This window comes from Ailuropoda melanoleuca, chromosome 7, assembly GCF_002007445.2.
Source record: "Ailuropoda melanoleuca isolate Jingjing chromosome 7, ASM200744v2, whole genome shotgun sequence".
NCBI lineage: Eukaryota > Metazoa > Chordata > Mammalia > Carnivora > Ursidae > Ailuropoda > Ailuropoda melanoleuca.
The window spans coordinates 10,835,198-10,855,355 of record NC_048224.1 but is presented as its reverse complement, the minus strand read 5'-3'; positions in this window follow the sequence as shown (position 1 = coordinate 10,855,355).

Here is a 20,158-nt window from a genome sequence, read left to right as displayed (position 1 = left end):
GTGCCCCCTGAACACAATTCCTAATGAAATCCTCATGTTTTGCTCATAGATGCTCTTTATATCTGGGTGGGAACAATCTCCCCCAAAGTTCAAGCCTGAGGTCACAGGCCTCTTTTTAAACCATAGGGACCAAGGGCCTGGCAGGAGTTGGGGAAATGAATAGAGTGAGCCACAGGCATTTAGGGAGTTGGGGCTGCCTTCTTGCCCCCATGATTTTCATGTTCCGTTTGATACTACAGGGAGCTTTTTGAAGAATGAACAATGTTGGTTCCCTATATATATATATCAGCTGCTGAAAATTTGCCATGATTCTTGGTTGAGAATGAAAACACAGATCCATAAGTATGCACGACTAATAGTAAAATTGGTTTTCCCAGGGGCTGGAAAAAGGAATGGTGTAATTGGGAACATTGCAGGGTGTCTAAGATGAGCATTCTACACTGGAAAGCATTAAGCAAGGGGTTTTACAGCACGTGAAATTCAGCACGGTTTTTACTTTATGCTCCTTCATGGAGAAAGAAACTGTTACATCATTCCGCCTGGGGACAAATCACCCATTTGGGCAAAAAGAGCCGCACCACGAATGAGAGGGCAAGAGTGGCTTCTATCAACACAGATGTCTTTTTTTGAACTAGTTAAAGGGAAATGCTTTTCAGTAAAAGTGTGCTTTGAGATCTAATCTTTCAAATGGTCATTTCTTGCTTATAACTTATAGGACCTAAAGACCTTCGAATTCTCACATTATGAAAGGAACATTACCAAATGCATACTTGATTCTCAAGGAGATATGGGACACTGACTCTGAAATAAAACCAGTGAACAGAATTCCCTTCCCAGCCCATAGGCAAGAGAGAGGCTTGCTAATGATGTTGGAGCCATTTGTAGGCAGGTGTGAGCCAACTTCCTAATAGGGAAGTTCCACATCAGAGACCCCAGCATCACACCTGGAACTAATTGGCCTCCTTTTTGGCAAATTCAAAAACTAGGCCAAAGATTAAATAGACCTTGGAGACTGTATAACCACTTCCGTTTCTAAGTGCCGTCAACCCTGGGGCAGGAAGGAGGGATGCTGGGGAGGTGGCCCAGAGAAAGAGCTGCCCCACTGGCCCTGCACCTGCACCAGCAACACGCTAAACACACTTCAGTTTTCAAAGCCCCCAATTTAAATGTTTGTGCGTTATTCTGATGATTTCTTGCAGGATGCCAAGTTGTATTTTTCTGCACTCTGTCCTGGAAATATTCACTTTTAAAGGCAGGTATGTACACAAATACAAAATACTACTTTCAATAACATCACATACTCTGGAGGAGGCGGAATGTAAAATATGAAATTGTTTAATTAGTAAGATGAGCTATTTAAAAATAACTTCGATTTCCTTCATTTTAGAAGATTACTGCATTTTCCTTTTTATAGAAACAAAATGAATGTCTTTGTTAAAACGATCTTGGTTCATGATCTTTTTGGCCAGCCTTTCCTCTGCGAGCTCCCCCACCCCGGCCCCCGCGGGCTGAGCATACCAACAATACATAAAAAGACCTTGTCTACAGGAACTCACAGTCTGATGGATGAGAAAGACTAATAAGCAAACAATTAAAATTAAGTGTTATAATTACGTAATTGGCGAAAGGAAACGGAGGGCCATCTTTGAACGCAGGAGGACGAGGAGGAAGGAAGAAGCAGAAGCTGAGGGATTTGTTGCTGTGTTTGGTTTGGAGTCTGTGAAGACTCTGGGGTCCGAAGGGCCCCTCACACTCCACACTCCCCTCTCCGGAAGTCCTGGTGAAGGAACCAGCTGGAGGGGGTTGGGTGGGTGTGGAGAATTGCAGAGCCCATGGGTGGAACCCTGAGTCCCGGGGAGAAGCTATTAGAGATAAGGCTGCAGAGCTCAGGGGAAATCAGATCTTAAGAGCAGTGTATGCTATTCAAAAGAGGTTGGGCTGACCCTGGGGGAAAGGAGAAGACTTTGAAGTCTTTTAATCCGGGGAGCGGCCTTAGCTGTTTTGTGTGTTGGTAATACCCTCTTGCTACAGTGGGAAGGATGATTTGGAGGGTGAGGACCTAAAGTCAAGGAAAACAGGCACGAGGCTGCTGCAGCTGTCACCTGGCAAAGATGATGTGGATGTGGGCTGGCGTGAGGGCACAGATCTGGCAGCTGCACTCAGAGACATCCAGTAGTGGAACTAAGTGAACAATTCTGAACGTTGGGGAAAGGAAAGACAAGGTGGCAGCCCAGATTTCTGGCTTGATGTATCTAAGGCAGTTTAAAATCTACTGCCTAAAATTACCTGTTCTCATGGGAAACTTCATGATTCATTCAGTCATTCCTTCATTCATTTGTCCACTCAACAAACATGGACTGAGTATGCCAGGCCTTGTCGGAGATCCTGCGGATACAGCACTGAACAAAGTTGTAAAAATCCCTGGTCTGGGGGAGGTTACATTCCAATAGAAAGAGAAGGGTAGTAAACAAATAGATTAAAATGTGTCGGATAAAGGATAATGATATCTGCTAAGGAAAACGTGGGGGTTGCCTGATAAGGGGCTGGAGAGTGATGGAGGGGTGCTAGCTAACACAGGGTGGTGTGACAAGATGACCCTTGAGCAGAGCCCTATAGAAAGTGAAGAAGGGATGGGAAAGAGTGTACCTGGCAGAGGGAACTGCTAGTGCAAAGGTTTGAGGCCAGGGCTGATGCTCTTTGGAACAATCCTTACCCAACGCATAGGGTGCCATTGCCCAAATGTGGTTCCTATGACGAGGCCTCACTGAGGCTGTATTCTGTCCCTACTCCTTCCCCCCACCCCCAGCAAATACTGCAATTCTTTCTGAAAGAAATGCTTGAGACCTCAGAGCAAAACGTCTTGTGCTTGTTAGACTGGAGAACTCTCAAGTTGTGGGAAGCAGCAGGGTTCTTAGCATCAAGGAGTGGACAATGAATGGGCCTCTATATTTACTCCTGCAAGAAACTGTGGGCTGGGAAAGGCAAGATCAAAGGTGTCCTTGAGCAAAGAGAAATCTCCCAGAAAACAGAGACACCAGGTTAGCACTCCCTACCAACATTTACAGAGCAAAGAGAAGGTGCAGCATTCCCCGCACAAGGAGTACCCTCCCTGCAACCTGCTTTCCAACAGAAGCTGAAAGAGGCATGTGTCTAAGCACCAGTTTTCAGAGGAGCAAAGAAGAAATTCTAAAGGGCCAGAAGCAGATGCAAAGGACAGGTCTGGTGGTCTCCAAGTCCTTAGAGGAGGATGCAAGTAGTAAGGAGAGCCCCAGGTGGAACCCAGGCAAAAGCAACCTCAAAAGTCTGTCCAGAGGTGGAGGAGCTCACTAGGGAGGCTGACAAATGGTCAGAGAAGTAGAAGGAAACCCAGGAGAGCCTGGGCCAGAGGAGGAGAGAGCTTTAAGAGGCCACAAGTCAAGGAGAGCAAATCCTACTGGGAGGTCAAGGGAGACATGCCCACTGGATTCAAAAGCCAAAATGGAAGGGGTTGGGAGTGAGGAACATATGAGTATGTTCGTCTTTCAAAAATGTCATGGAGGATAGAGGTAGAAATGGACATACAGAAAGGAATTTTGTTGGTTTTTGTTTGTATGTTTGTTTTGATGGGAATGTTAAAAGAAACACTGAAGAATATTAAAAATTTTAGGAGTTTCTGGGGTGCCTGGGTGGCAACATTGTTAGGCGTCTGCCTACAGCTCAGGGCGTGATCCCGGCGTTACGGGATCGAGCCCCACATCAGGCTCCTCCGCTATGAGCCTGCTTCTTCCTTTCCCACTCCCCCTGCTTGTGTTCCCTCTATCACTGTCTCTATCTCTGTCAAATAAATAAATAAATAATCTTTAAAAAATAAAATAAAATAAAAATAAAAATTTTAGGAGTTTCTTTGAGCAAAAATCTATTGGGCAGTGACAAGCCGGAAGTGGTTATTAGTGCTCTGCTGGCAGGAGCTAGAGGCAAGACTTTTATAGAGAAGACGCGGAAGCAAAGCAAGGAAAGTATTTGATTGGCCAAAGCTTAGGCAGTTGCCTTACTTGGGAAAGACTCCTTGGCTGTTTGTATTTGTCTTTAGTGTTTGATTTCTTTTTTTTTTTTTTTAAAGATTTTATTTATTTATTTGACAGAGATAGAGACAGCTAGCGAGAGAGGGAACACAAGCAGGGGGAGTGGGAGAGGAAGAAGCAGGCTCATAGCAGAGGAGCCTGATGTGGGGCTCGAACCCATAACGTGGGATCACGCCCTGAGCCGAAGGCAGACGCTTAACCGCTGTGCCACCCAGGCGCCCCAGTATTTGATTTCTTAACCTTGGGGCATAATAGGCTTAGGTTTGGTTTGCTACTTAGGATGCTAAGTCATTAGAAGCAACTCAGTCGAATGACCTCTTTGTGAAATTTTTTTTTATAACAATTTTTTATTATATTATGTTAGTCACCATACAGTACATCCCTGGTTTTTGATGTAAAGTTCCATGATTCATTACTTGCGTATAACACCCAGTGCTCCATGCAATACGTGCCCTCCTTAATACCCATCACCCGCCTATCCCATTCCCCCACCCCCCTCCCCTCTGAGACCCTCAGTTTGTTTCCCAGAGTCCATAGTCTCTCATGTAATTTAACAGGGAAAACATAAAGATGGCTAATGGTTGAGAATACAGAGCCAGTAAAAAGGGGGCCACTGCCATTCGGGAAGAGAATGAGAGGCAAGGCCAGACTGGCACCAGAGTTCCAATGATAGGGAAAGAGAGCCAGGTGTAAGTGTGCAGATGTAGGGACAGGAAGTTGCAATGTCAAATAATGATGCATTTTTTAAACATCTGTTTTATTTATCTTCCTCTACCTGCCTAGAGATGGCTTTCTATACCCACAGACCTCAGCGAAAAAACTCAGCTCTCAGTTTTAAGACAGAGTTCTTCAAGTCCTTGGTAGGGCATGTCTGAAGGCGGAGTGTTTTTGATTTGTAAGAGCTGGGACTTGTTGAAAGAAAAAAGCCAGGACAGACGACGCAAGGCAGGCCTGGAGATAGAGGATAGGCCTATGAAATCAGCCATAGGGTGGCAGGAGGAAGCCATTGGAAGGAGGCAGAATATGTTAATTTTCCCATCACCCAGGAAGGAGGTAAAAACCCTTTCTTGGCTGAGAGGAAACCTCAAAAAGATTAAGAGAGGAGAGCCCAAAGGCAGGCCTGCTTTGTGCCTCAGCCCTCAAGGTCAAAACCAGCAAGGGGATGGAGACAGGACAGAAATACCCAGATAGGGGGCGCCTGGGTGGTGCAGCGGTTAAGCATCTGCCTTTGGCTCAGGGCATGATCCCGGCATTATGGGATCGAGCCCCACATCAGGCTCCTCTGCTATGAGCCTGCTTCTTCCTCTCCCACTCCCCCTGCTTCTGTTCCCTCTCTCGCTGGCTGTCTCTAACTCTGTCGAATAAATAAATAAAATCTTTAAAAAAAAAAAAAAGAAATACCCAGATAGGCTTAGAGAACTGCAGTACTTCACAGGGTGCCTCAGTCACCATGGGACAGACACACTAGAGAAAAATGGGGCAACAGCAATGGCATATTAGGCAGAGAGGGCCTGAAATAGACCCCATAAGTATTCCTGGCCTCCAGTAGGGCATGGAAAAAACTGTGAAAAGAAAATCCTATAACAAACAGCCCTGAAATTTAAGAAGCTTAACAAATTTTTATATTTCTTTAAGTTTTTTTTACAGTAAACTCTACCCCCAACATGGCGATCAAACTCACGATCCTGAAATCAAGAATCACATGCTCTATTGACTGAGCCAGCTAGGCACCCCTCAAATTTGTGTACTTTTGAGCACACTACACAACCATCACTAGTTGGCAGGGACGTCAGCTCATCTTTGACACTCAGGGCCCAGGGCAATGGAGCAAGAGCCATCTTGGATACAGCCGGTTGGTCTGGCAGAGGACAGAGTATTTGGAGGGCTCTTGCCCAGACAGTTAAATGTTTACCTTGACTCGCCTCATTTTTGCTAGTTGGTCAAATGAACCGCATGGCTCCAGCCACCCATAGGGGGCCCAGAAAGAACAATTCAGAGATATTTGGTGAGCAACACTAATGATGGCCACGTCTTCCAGGGGAAAAGGGAGCACCGTACCAGCTAGAACACTGGGTGGCTCAGGGTGCAGAGGCAATCATGAGAAGCTGATGGAAGAAGAGGGTAGAGGTGTTGCTGGGCAGGGGCAGAGTGGGGTCCAGCAGGAGATCCACACGCTACACCAGCCACCGGTGCTTCCACAGAGGGTACAAAAAAGCCCAGGGGCCACAGCCCAGGCCTGAGGGCGTGGGAAGGCAGAGTAATGGTCATTAAAGAATGAAGGACAACACGTGGACAGCCGCATCTCCCCTGGCCCAGGAAAGCTACCAAGAATTTAAACTGAATTGAAAGAGTTACATTCAGGATTGACTTATTTAAAACTTTAAGTGAATTATCTTGACGTAGCAAAAGGAGTGTATGTCACCAACAGAGGAAAAGCACGGCTCTGTAAGAAATTCTGGTCCCGTCATAGAGTAATAAATAATGACAAGTATAGGACAGTGTGTGTAAGCTGTGACTGGGACTTTTCTGCTGTGATGAGTAAATGTGTGGGGGGTAAGAGGGCAGAGATCTGTCGCACCATACAGACCAGGATGTTCATGCTTTGCAAAGGCCTCTATTTTCTTTGTGAATGAAAAGAGGTCATCTAGGACTGTGTTCTGAATGGCCAAACCCCTGGAAACGTGAGGGTGACCCCAGCGCCAGTAAGCCTGAGTGATGTCCACCCCAGGGAGCACACAGCACTATCGATACCAGTGTTCCCACTCCTCCCACCCCCAGGGCAGGAATTTGGCATTCTGGGCCTGAATGGAGGGAGGAAAAGAGTGTAGCCCAACCGCGTAGCCAGGCAGCACGTGCTTGGTTCAATCATGGCCATGCACTCCTGGAGAGAAGTTGTGGAATGACACCCGCCTCAGAGAGGGGCAGAGGGGGGCAGGTGTCCCGTTCATACCACTTTGACATCTGTAGTGAGGTCACATTGGGTGGCTCTGTGTATCTGACTCCAATGAGTGAAAAGAGAACAGACATTGGAATCAGACTGAGGTTCAGGTCCTGGCTCTTCCAGCCACCTTCAAAGTATAACCTCTCTGAATCAGTTTTCCCATCTATAAAATGGGGAGAAATGCAACTCCCTTAGGTGTTTCAATGAGGATCAGATGAGATAATCATGGATAGTCCCTCGACACAGGGAGCATTTATAAGATTCCCCACTCCCATTTCTGTCTACTAGTGACCCATCTGGTATTCAGAGAATGTACATCCTGTCATCCTTCATGCTATGAAGTATTCTCTAGCAATCCCAGTAAATCATTTGAAAAATCAAATTCAAAAGCATGCTGGACAAGTCAGAAGTACAAATGTCAGTAAGGAACTACACATACAGTAATTGAGCTTTACTCCCCACCCTCTCCCCAGCAGACCTGTTCTGTTGCATTATGTCACAACATGGGAGAGAAAAGCTGATAAAGAATTTTTTTAAAGCCCCAGACATTCACTGCCCTTCCACCTAATGACAACAAAATTTAATTCAGCAGCCAGAGATCCTCTCTGGGTTTGGAAACTTTTTGGTTTATTTTTGGTGTATGGGAGGTTGGAGATATTTCTGCGTTAGCACTAGGTACTGTAAGATATTAAGTGAGTTAGAGAGAATGGTAACTCACTAACAATAGTATTCTGGTTATCTTTTGTGGCATAACAGATTTCCCAACACTGTGGCTTAAAACTACAATTTTGTTTTCTTTCTCATGGTTCTAGGTTTAATGGAGTCAGACAAGCAGTGCTCACTTGGGGCCTCTCCATGCAGCTGTGGTCATACGGCTGGGGCTGGGGTCCTCTGCAAGTTGGCTAGGACCTGCGTGGGGTGGCTGGTGACTGGGTGAGCATCTCTCACCCATGGGGGCTTATATTGTCTCAGGAAAGATGGTAGAATTTCTTTTTAAGCTTGACAATTCATTTCCCCGGAGGAAGCCGTAAATGATTGAGGGTAATTGCAACACTTAAATTGGATGAAAGGTGGGTACGGCAGTATAGGAGGCAGGCCTGAGAGGATCCAACAATAGAGGCATTAGGGTATAGTGGCTAAGAACATAAGCTTTAGAGATGGAGCCCTTAGGCACTGTTGACCTCCTTGCCACTTCTGTCACATCTCCAACCCACCAGTTGTGTGGCTTTGGAGCTGATTTATCTTCTCTGAGCTTCATTTTTGCCATCTCTAAAAGGGGCTAAAATAATGCCTGTCTCACAGGGTATTTGCAAAGACTGAACAAGATAATAAAGTGCAATGCCCTCTGTTTAGACGATGCTTATTAGGTGTTTGACAGTGACAGGTGGAAGTGTCTTAGGAAACAAACCTAGAAGCAGCCCAACAAATGAGAAATCCCAGTGCTAAGAAATTTGGTTGGTTCCAGAATCTCTGGTAATGACTAGTATCAAATATTCCCTGCAGTATTTTAATCCAAGAAGGAAAAACGTACTTTTGATGAGCACACTTGCTTATGGTTACCTGTTTCTACATGCATCAATATCCTTGTAGGGAGTCCCCAAAAGAAAACTATGGTGTGGCTTATTCTGGTGCCTTGTAAACGGGGTTGTTTTTTATTACATAGGCTGTGTTTGGCTCTGGGGAAAAGGGAAGCACAGATCACAGCATGTTCTGAGTGGGTGTGTGCTGGGAATGCCCACTGCTGGTCCTTTGTACCTAGCACCTCTCCCATAAACTGTCAGATCTCTCCATGACAGTTAAATACATGCTTTAGACATGTGTTAAAAATCAGGCATGCCAGGCCCAGCTCAGATTTCATCTCACTGAATCACCTTCTGCGTAGGACCTTAGGAAGAAGGCAACAACCTCAAACAGAGATTAAGTTGCTTTCAGGTAGAATTACAGGACAGGGGCCTGGCTGGGGAAGTGTTCCTAGGATAAAGGCATCATAGAGGACCCTACTGCTTGAGTGCTTCAAGAACTGCAGGAATTGGCAAGCATTTTGTTGCTGCCGCTGCTTTTTCTTTTTTTTTTTTTAAATCATTGCGGGACTTTAAAACTCAACTTAAAGTGCCAGTTAAAAACTGTATAGGCAACAGTAATCTCTATTTCCATCAATATTAATGCTAGGGACGAGCTCTCCACCCAAGCGACAGGAAAGCATCCAGAACCAATTTGAATCCCCTAGGCAGATTTAGAAAATTATTATGCCTCAACAGGGGGTAGGGTTGAATCTATCTGCTTTAACCCACTTTGGAAGATGATTTCTTCCCACTACAAATAAACAGATGATGGAAAATGCAGGCCAGGGGTAGAGAGAGCCTGACTAGGTAATTTTAGCCATTGACACAGAGACATTCTTGCTGCTCAACGAGATCAAGACTAGGAGTGGGCAGAGTTCCTCAACATTTTCTGTGGTCAAATATGCAGCTTGCAATCAGTCAGGAGAGGAATGAGCACAGAGGATTCACACCCTTCAGCTCAGCCACAGGGCTCAGCCAGACTCTTCACAGCAAGAAGGGTCTTTTTGTTTCTTCTTTCTCTAAGGGAAAGGACAGTTTTTTGAAGGACTGGGGAAAAAAAAAAAAAAAACCTTTGGCCAAATTTGGATGATGAGATCAAGAAATAAAATTATCAGGAAGCTTAAGTAGACATGGAGGCAATCAATTAGTCTGAAATTAGATGAAGTGAATACATAAGGTCATTGAACGATTATTTCTTGAAGCCCAAACCAAGTACTCAGCTGTAATTTCTAAATCTATTTTATTTGAATCACGTAGAGATGAAAGTGGGTTTCCTGAAGTTAACTAACTAAATAATGTGACCACCAAAAACTAAGCAAGGCTTAGCAGCATTAAAAGAAGTCTAGACACTAGAAAGAGGAAGTGATGTTATTATTTCTATCTGTGCTATAAGTTTTACACCACATTATGAGAGGGGGTCGTGATGACCTGGGGCATGTCCAAAAGAGAGAAACCCAGGTAGAAGGGAGATGAAAAACCCTGTCACGCAGAGACTGTTCAAGAACTGGGACCATTGAGGGGAAGGGGCACTCAAGTGGCAAAGGGACGCGATACCTTGTTTGATTTTTGTTTGTTTTCATTTGGAAAGGCAGTCTTATGGTCATTACATATTTGTTCAGGACAAATCCTGAGTATAAGCTGCGGAAAGGCACTCGAGTATGGAACAGCTGTCCCAGTGGTGGCGAGTTCCTTGCCATGCTCAAGATGGATGGCTTGTTGACAGTGGTATGGAAGAGGGATTTGAACACAGGGGTGACACTGGATTGGGATGGGATAGAATTTAGGGGCAGGATGGTGCTGGTTGCATTAAGAGCTCAGTTCTAGAAACTGACTGATTTGGGGATCTCAATCACTTATTTCACATGATCCTGAACACTACTTAATTTCTCCGAGCTTTGGTTGTTTCACAAGGAAATAGAGTTAACAGTGCCTGTCGCATGAGGTTGTTCTGAGGAGTAAATAAATGCCTTATGCGAGAGCTTCACATTCTGCTTGGCACACAATGTTTAATAAACGGCAGCTATTCTTGCCACTAGTCATTAGTACTTGGGCTTTTATTACCCTGATAGTCAAATGTAAACTTTCCAAGTTCTCCAGATTCGAGGACCTTAACCTACAAACAACTACAAGGTGGCAGAGAGACTAGCACCCTGATTCATGCTCTGGGATCTAGGTGGGAGGTGAGGAGCAACGAGAAAGAAGTCAACAGGGAAAGGGGAGGCAGAAATGAACCTGGACCCACATGCTCACAGCCAGAAACAAAGCAGGGCAGGACCCGTGAAATCAGGCAATGAATTCACAGGGAGTTTACTATACTCTGACTTTTATATGACTACTTTTTTGTTTGACTTTTATAGGAATAAAATATCAGTTGAATAATGAATAGGGGTTTCCCTGGAAGCTGATGCTTATGGTGACCTTACTCAGTGGCAGGGAGACAAGTGGAAAAAGATGGTAGAAAAGGGAGGCATGTGTTAACCGTCATGTAAGGGAGATACTGGACATATATACAGCAACACCCTTCCCATCGTCCTCAGACCCAGACTTAGACCCAGCCTCACATCCACCAGCATGAAGAGATAAAGCACAGATACATGGACCTAAGAGTCCTTTCTTGCCTATTTGTACTCCAAGATTACCCTCCCCCAACTCCTAGTAAAAGAAATATAAAAAGACAGCTTTCCTTTGGGAAAGGACATTGACTTAGGGGCCAGTAACGTGGATTCTCACCCTGGCCAGGCTGCTTAAGTAGCTGGTTTAGTTTGAACAAGCCCTTACTCTGTTCTCACTCACATGGCGAAGATGTAACCTAGCCCTAATTGAGCTCCAACAGGTCCTCCCATTCTATTAGTCTCCTACTCTCTAAAGCACAGAGTAACATTTTTTTTTTGAAGTCTACCATCTACTCTTCTGTGACCTGGCCTATGAGCCACAATTCACATGAAAGCACAGAGATGCACAAAGGGCAGAAGAACTGGAGAAACCTTAGAAATCAAATACATTTGCCCCTTCAGTTGATGGATGAAGAAACTGCGATTTGGAGTAATAGCATAATTTTTCCAAGGAGAGACAGCTAATTAGTTATCAGGCCAGGACTAGGGCCCAAGCCCTCAGAAATTAAGATGATTGTTCTCACTTACACATATGCACATTCACCACACCCACATGGTGATATTTTAAGAGTTCTGTTGAATATAACTTAGATATCATAAAATCCACCCACATTAATTATACAATTCACTAATTTTTAGTAAATTTACAGAATTATGAAACCATTACCAAACCCAATTTTGGAACATTTTCATCACCCCATAAAGATTCCTTGTGTCCATTTGCAGTCATTCCCCTTTCCCACCAGGGGCAAACATTAATCCACTTTGTGTTTCTATAGATTTACTTCTCTGGACATTTTATATAAAAGGGGTCATACAATAAGTGGCCTTTTCCCCAGTTTAGAGGGGAAAGCCGTCAGTCTCTCACCAGTAAGTACAATGCTAGCTATAGTTTTTTTGGTAGAATCCCTTACCAAGTTGAGAACATTTCTTTCTATTTCTAGTTGATTGAAAGTTTTTATCATTTTATCAAATGCTTCTTGTGATCATCTATCATCTATTGAGATGATCGTATGGGCTTTGCCCTTAATTCGAATTATTTAGTCAATATGATATTACATTGATTTTTGAGATATTAAGCCAATCTTATTTTCCTGGGAGAAATCCTACTTGGTCATGGTGTATAATCCTTTTTATATGTAGATGGATTCATTTTGCTATTTCGTTGAGGATTTTTGCATCTAGATTCATGAGGGATATTGGTCTATAGTTTTCTTGTGACGTCTTCTTCTGGCTTTGGTATTAGGGTAATACTAGCCTTTGGGAATTAGTTGGGAAGTGTTCTCTCAGAGTTTATGGAAAAGTTTTTGAAGAATTTTTTTTTTCTTTGAATATTTATAGAAATCTTCAGTAAAGACATCTGGGCCTAGGCTTTTCTTTGAGGGATGATTTTTTTATTACTAGTCTAATTCATAATTTGCTATGAGTCTACCCAGATTTTTGACTTCTTCTTCAGTTAGTTTCATTAATTTTTGTCTTTCTATAAATCTTCCTATTCTAAGTTGTCTAATTTGTTAGCATAAAGTTTTGTATGGAATGCCCTTATAATCCTTTTAATTTCTGTAAAGTTGGTACTGATGTCTCCTCTTTCATTCCTGATTCTGGTAATTTGTGACTTCATTTTTTTCTGGTTTCTCAACCTCAGCACAATGATATTTGGGCCCAATTTTTATTTTAAAGAGGGCTGTCATGCATTGTAGAAAGTTTATCAGCATCTCTGGCCTCTAACCACCAGATACCAATAGCACTCACAAATGGGCATATACACCAAGGTATAACAATTAAAAATTTCTCCAGATACTGAAAAATGTTCTCTGAGGAGAAAAATCATTCCTGGTTTAGAACCACTGGTCTAGATGAAGTTGTGATTTTGTTGATTTTCTCAAAGAATCAGCTTTTGTTTTCATTGATTTTATCTATTTTGTTGTTTTTCATTTCATTGATGTCTATTCTAATCTTTAACTTCCAACCTTCTAGTTGCTTTGGGTTAATTCACCCTTTTTCCCCCCTAGTTTCTTAAGGTAGCAACTTAGGTTATTAATTTGGAGTACACAAGTTGACTTTAAGACAAATTATATTTTGGACAACTTGGAGTTTGGTATACCTAGTCTCCTAGCTAGAAGAACTGTTTGTTTATTAATAAACAGAAAATGGGCAAAGAAGAGCTTTTCCCCAGGTCTTAATTTTTCTTTCCCTAAGCAAAATGTTATGTGAAAGAAACTTAGCTATGGTGAACTTCTAGCCAGTTTTCTTACCTAATAACCCTGGCTTCCCTGAAGACACAAATTGTCAGCCTTTTCTTGCAACTTCTCTTTCACCTCCTATCTACATCCTGACTTCTTTTCATTCACTTACACTGATTAGCTAATCTGACTAAACAACTGCTGCTGATTACATAGGAGACTATGATCTTTTCAAAGTGCTATAAGTAATGAATAGTACATGTAAGCAATCAATGGACAGTAGCTGCTAATGTAATCATTATAGTGGTGATTGGGTAGACAGTAAGGAATTATCTTTTGGAAAAATTAGACTTTAAAACAAGGACATTTTCAAATCATGGAAGGACAGAAGAGATATAATCAGGCACACTAGAAAGGAAAACTTAGTTTAGTGGCCAGACTGATAGTCAACCTCCATTCTAAAAGCAGGTGCTAAAGCTGGGATGGAGTTACCACCAGCACCTAAAGGAAGAGATGACTTTTAAGCCTCCTCAGCAAGCATTAGAGCCAAGTCATGGAAACCAAATTCAGTCAATGAACACCATGGTCAGGAGCAGAGGTGATAGCAGGAGACTAGATAAAGATAAGCAGCAGGGCAGAATAAGAATATCTGGGATGGTGTCAAGATGCCCTGGGTGGAGCATACTACCAGTTAGTTTGCAAGTTGCCTTCTGGGTTCTCTAGGAAAGCAGGGCATGTCAATGGTCTGGTGGGCTTTTGGTTACAAGAAAGCTGACATCAGCTGGTAGTCTTTTCTGCCTGTATGCTGTGCACCCGGGGCAGGTGCTGTACCCAGTTTCCCTGTGAGGCACATGCGAAAGGAAAGCAACTTGGCTCCACATTTCTTTCCATGATTCCAGTCCCTCTACCTCTCTATCCCTATCCTTTTACCAGTCCCAATTCATCTTTCATTTGCCTTCACTCTACCCCTGTCCAGATCCAGTTTCTCTTTCACATGTTGCATTACCCAGGTTATATCCAGAGCTCACTCCAGGGCTTTGGGAAACATTCTTTTGTTACTTCAAATCATGCTTCTTACATAAGACATCAATTCTTCCTGTTTCAGGACATCCTGGGTGTGGTGCACTTCTGTTTACAGTACAAGAACTTGTGGTAGCGTTACATAGACACAACTGGGAAAATGTTAAAATAGGAAAACTTGGGCTGGAGCGGAGATCCTCAGGGTACCCTTGTTCTGGGCTATGAGACATGTCTATGAGCTGGCAAATGAGGCATGAAAGTAAGAGAACATTAGCAAAAAGAGCTTTAAGGAAAAGGAGGAAGGGAATCTACAAGGCCCCTATATCTGCATGTGATAGAAGTTTTACATGTATTCCTTAATTTAAATTTGGCAATTCTATAAAAGAATTCTCATCTTTCTTATTTTATAGAAGGAAAAAGTGAGGCTAACCAACCCTAAATAAGTATAAGTATGTAGCAGAGCTGGGATTCTTACCCAGAGCTGATGACTCCAAAGTCTCCCCCTTATACCACACTGATTCACACACCACTCAACAGAGAGCATAATGGTTACCTTGGTAATCTCTGTGGTCAGCTTTCTTTTGCTTAACAATAGTCTCTAGAGTAGAAAATTCAGAAAGGATGGAAGCTTGAATATGTCCTGACTCCCTTCATTCCAATCCAGCTACTTCTCCTGCATCAAGTATTATTATGGCTGCAGTTAACAATGGTGAAGGTGGAGATCAATATGTGTGCAGGACTTTCTCTGCCTGAGCCAGGTAAGAAGCTAGAAACAAAGTTGGAGACCTTAAGATCAAAGGCTAGAATATATGGATACAGAAGGAGAACTGAATCCATGAGACTTATGCACCCCCACCTTTCATTCCAATAAAACTACCAAGAGAAGGGCAACTAGATCCAATAAGTGGGTTTGGGCCCCCTCCCCCAGAAACGCTTAGGAGAAGATGAAAAAAGAAAACTTTCTTCTCTATACTCTTAAGGTAGGAGACCCCAAGTTGGCTGAGAAACAGAAAGACTTCTTCATGCTGCCATTTCAGTAGAAGATGATAAAGTTCTTCTAGTGGCTCAAAGGAACAGAGACTACCAAGCTTGCCATTGCTCATGAGACAGCCCCACTTAAAATGCATCAACAGCTGAACCCGAGCCTAAGTGAGCAGACTATCAAATCAAATAACAATTTTACATGAGGGGGGAGAACAAATAGAACATTCTGAACTGGTGTCTAGCGAAACAGAACTGGAGGAGGCTAACAACAAATTGGGCAGGAAAACCAGTTATTAAAGAAATTAAGGACAACACAAAGATGGCACTGAAAAACATGATTTAGATGACTAGAATCAATAAATAAATGGGCAAAGGAATCACCACTGAGATTCAGATCACAAGCCAGATGAATGGAAGAAATATTTTCAAAAACTGAGCTACAATACGAAAAGATGAAAGGCATGAGGTAAAATATAAAAGGCTTAGAGAGTCTACCCAGGCAAACCGAGAAACAAGAGAGTTCCGGAAGGAGAAAAAAGAAGAGGTGGAGTTGAAGCCATCATTAAACGTAATTAAATAAGTCATAGAAGAAAATATTCCTGACCTGAAGATGAATCTGCGTCTGCATGGTAAAAAAGGTTCACATAATTATACGTTTAAAATACAAATCAAAGCAACACAGTGCGTGGTTTATAACACGTAAAAGTAAAATGTAAGACAACAATAGCACAAAAGAAAAAGGAGATAAATGGAAATATGCTTTTAAGGATCCTTAATTGTATATGAAGTAGTATATACATTAATTCATGGTAGACTATGATTAGTTAGGGATGACTATTTTGATCCCTACAGCAACACTACACAATAAAACAAAGAGGTGTAACTAAAATCCAATTAAGCATATAAAATGAAACACTAAACAATATTCAACTAATCCAAAAGAAATCAGCAAATGAAGAAAAGTAAACCAAAACAGGACAAATAAAACAAATAGCAAGACAGTGGACTTCAACCAAACCCTGTCAATAATTACATTAAATGTAAATGAACTAAACACTCTAATTTTAAAAAGTGAAAGTAATTGTCAGAGTTAAAATAAGGCAAGAAAAACTACATGCTGCCTATAAGAAATGCACGTTAAATATAAAGGCACAGATAAGTTAAAGGGATGAAAAAAGATATACTATGTAATTATTATTTCTGTATTTTTAAAAAGCTAAAGATGCGGTAAATGGGTTATGGGTATTAAGGAGGGTACTTGTGATGAGCACTGGGTGTTATATATAAGTGATGAATCACTAAATTCTACACCTGAAACCAATTTTATCATATATGTTAACCAGCTAGAATTTAAATAAAAACTTGAAATAAATAAATACATTTTTGATTAATAAGAAATATGAAGCCACAGATAGGTTAAAATAATGACAAAAGATACACTATGCAATTAGTATTTATGTATTTTTCAAAAGCTGGAGTGGCTATATGAATATCAGACAAATTAGACTTCAAAACAAAGTCCACTGTCAGTGATAAAGAGGAACATATAAAAGAGTCAATTCATTGGGAAACATAACAATACTAAATTTGCATTCACAAAATAGCAGAGCTTTATAATGCATGAAGTAAAATCTGACAGAGTTGTAGATTTTCATACTCCTGGTAGAAGAGGTAGACCCCCCAAATCAGTAAAGATATAGAGTGTAGGTTCTCAAAGTGTGATCTGGCTACCACTAAGCGTCCCCGAGACCCTTTCAGGGAGTCTGTAAACTCAAAACTGATTTCAGAATAATACCAAGAGTTTATGTGCCTTTTTCACTTTTGTTATATACTGGAATAAAGTATAAGAGAGTATCTTCATAATCAGGCAAAAATTTCTTAGATGGGATATAGAAAGTATTAACCTCACAAGAAAAAAAATATAAATTCCACTTTACCAAAATTAAAGAAACAACTTCTGCTCATCCAATGACACTAATAACAGAATGTAAGCACAAGTCACAGACTAGAAGAAAATATTTATAGTAAACATATCTAATAAAGTACTTCTATGTAGTTAAACAAAGACATATGCTTCCAAATGAAATGACAACAAAGCACAACTTTAAGACATAATAAAAATGCCAGAGTTGGCCCCGGGAAAACTTTCAAAACTGAGAAGATGAAACATATCTGTTACGTTAGTTACTTTTCCTGTCTACCATCACTCACTGTATTTGGTCTTTTTTTGGAAGGTTGATATTTAGAGCATTTAGGCATTCGTATGGAGAACAAATGCTTTGACAAGGGCCTAATTCAGCCCTGAAATATCCAGGATGAGAAAGAGGATTTGTGAGCTTTACTACCAGTAATTAAAGAGGCATAAGAGGCAGAGGCCTACCCCAAACCTTCTCAGAAAGATGGCTGGGAAACATAGACCAGGGTAACAGGTTACAGATACATGAGCAATGTTTGGAAATTGAGCTCCACCCATATTTACAAATTTTGTCCCTTCTTGTCTGTGTTCCCATGTAAAGAAGAAGAGTGAGGTTTTGTACTTGTTGATGAATACAATTTCTAGGACTTCCCTGATTTCAATTACCTTGTTCCGTTTTACCCACAAGGTTTTTTAAGCTGGAAATTCCTTAGTTTGGGGTCCAGAATACATGGTTGCTGTGGGACTTGGCTGTAAAGAAAGCCCTTCTTGGGTTTTGGGCAGCTTGAACCCAACTTTGTAGACACCAGGAGAAGAAATGTTGCTGTGAAAATGAGCACAAGGAGATGGAAGTTTCTTCCTATAAGATAAACAGCACCAGAACTGAGATGGGGAAAGTGGACCTTGAGCCTTATCTAGCAGGAAAGCCCAGCGAGTTCCCAAAGTGAGATGATACAAGCAAAGCTTGTAAAAGTGTCATGTGGGACTTCCCAGTCAAACAAACTTAACACCCAAATCATAGTATCTGAATACGATTCACCACTGAAAGGAATCAGGGTTCTTTGAAGAAATGGCTCATTTTAGGTGTGGCACTGAAGAAGTATAAAATGAAGTTGGAACGTCTTTCTGGATCACAAAATAGAGACGTGCAAAAAGAATATGGGGACATGTCAAAAGGATAAAGAGTCGGCTTGAAGAGACTCAACCTGGGACAATTTCAGCCTCAAAATAAATATTGATAGTACAGATTATAACCCACAGAATACAGTAGGAATCCACGGGCCCATACTTGCATAAGTACATAAATAAATACGTGAGAAAGAAGAGAAGTCTCTTCACTGTCGTATAGTGGAAGAAATTATGAGAACAAATGCAGAAGGAATGATGGAACTTGAAAATAATTACCATTTGGCAATAATCGTTTTAGGCCTTTTGCCTTTTGAGATGATATACTGAGAAAAACAGATCATTATTTCTGTGGTAATACTTCCAAAAAGATACAACCTGAATCTAATCATGGGAAACATCAGATAAACCAAAACTGAAAGACATTCTACAAATTAGCTGGTCAGTAGTCTTCAAACATGTCTAAAAAGACCAAAAAACTTCAAGGAAACTACAGAGGCAATGACAACCAAATGCATCATGTGGTCCTAAACCAGAAAACTGAATTTTTCTTTTGCCAGAAGCACATTAGTGTGACAACCAATGAAATGTGAATGTCTATAGATTAGATGATAGCTGTATGAATGTTAATTTCCTGGTTTTGATAACAGTACTGTGATTTTGTAAAAGAATACTCTTGTTTGGAGATACACACATTGAAGAATTTAGGCATAAAGAGGCATTATATCTTCAATGTACTTTCAAATGATTCCAAAAGAGAGAAAGATAAATCAAATCAGTAAAATGTTAACAGGCTGGCAATCTGGGTGAAGAATATATGGAAATTCTTCACACTATTTTTGCCAGCTTTCTGCAGATCTGAAATTATTTCAGAATAAAAGTATTCTGGAAGGAAGGAAGGAAGTAAGGAAGGGAGGGAGGAAGGAAGGCAGGCAGTCAGGAAGGCAGGAGGGAGGAAGGGAGAAAGGTCTATGGAGTTTCTATTGGGGGAAAATGTGTGGAATCCCATGTAGAATGGACTGCAGTAAGGTTGGAGGCTGGGCGAGATTTCTTTTGGTATGAAGCAATATTTCTTCTAGTCTTACTAGATTTCCTCTAATATTTCCAGTATGGGTCCAGAGTCACATTTCCTAATTCCTAACGGTTTTTGGTCTTATTCCATAACTCACACAAGAAATACTTGTTTTCTCCTTCCACACAGGTACCCACAGATTCAATGCCCTTCTTCAGAGGGCACCCCTGGAATCCTCTCTGAGCATCCCCTGACTTTAGACCACCTAAAAGCCAATACCTGCCTCTAACTACGGGCTCTGATTAGTTTGCAGGTTATGTCTTTCCAACTTCTCCCCACCTCCAAGAACCTAACCAAGGTTTCACCAGGTTTTGATTAGGCTAATGCACAATATCATCTGTGTTCTAATCAAACCCTACTTGTGTTTATGTTTAGTCATAATCCAGTGGGGAAAGAATCCTAAATGGGGAGAAACCACACACTATAGTGAGAAGAGCTCTGAATTTATAGTTTTACCCTCTACCACTAACTAGCTTTGTGAGCCTGGGTAAATCATCTCTATAGTTCTCACCATAAAATCAGGAATCTGAACAAAATGTTAATAGCAGTCTCTTCCAGTTCTTAAAAAAGGTGTGGTTATTAAACAAAAGGGCCCTCTAACTTAGTTTGCATTCCCATAAGAATAAACTTTTTCCCCCTGAATTAAAGAGATGAGATCTTACACTGGATTCTCAAGGTTGACC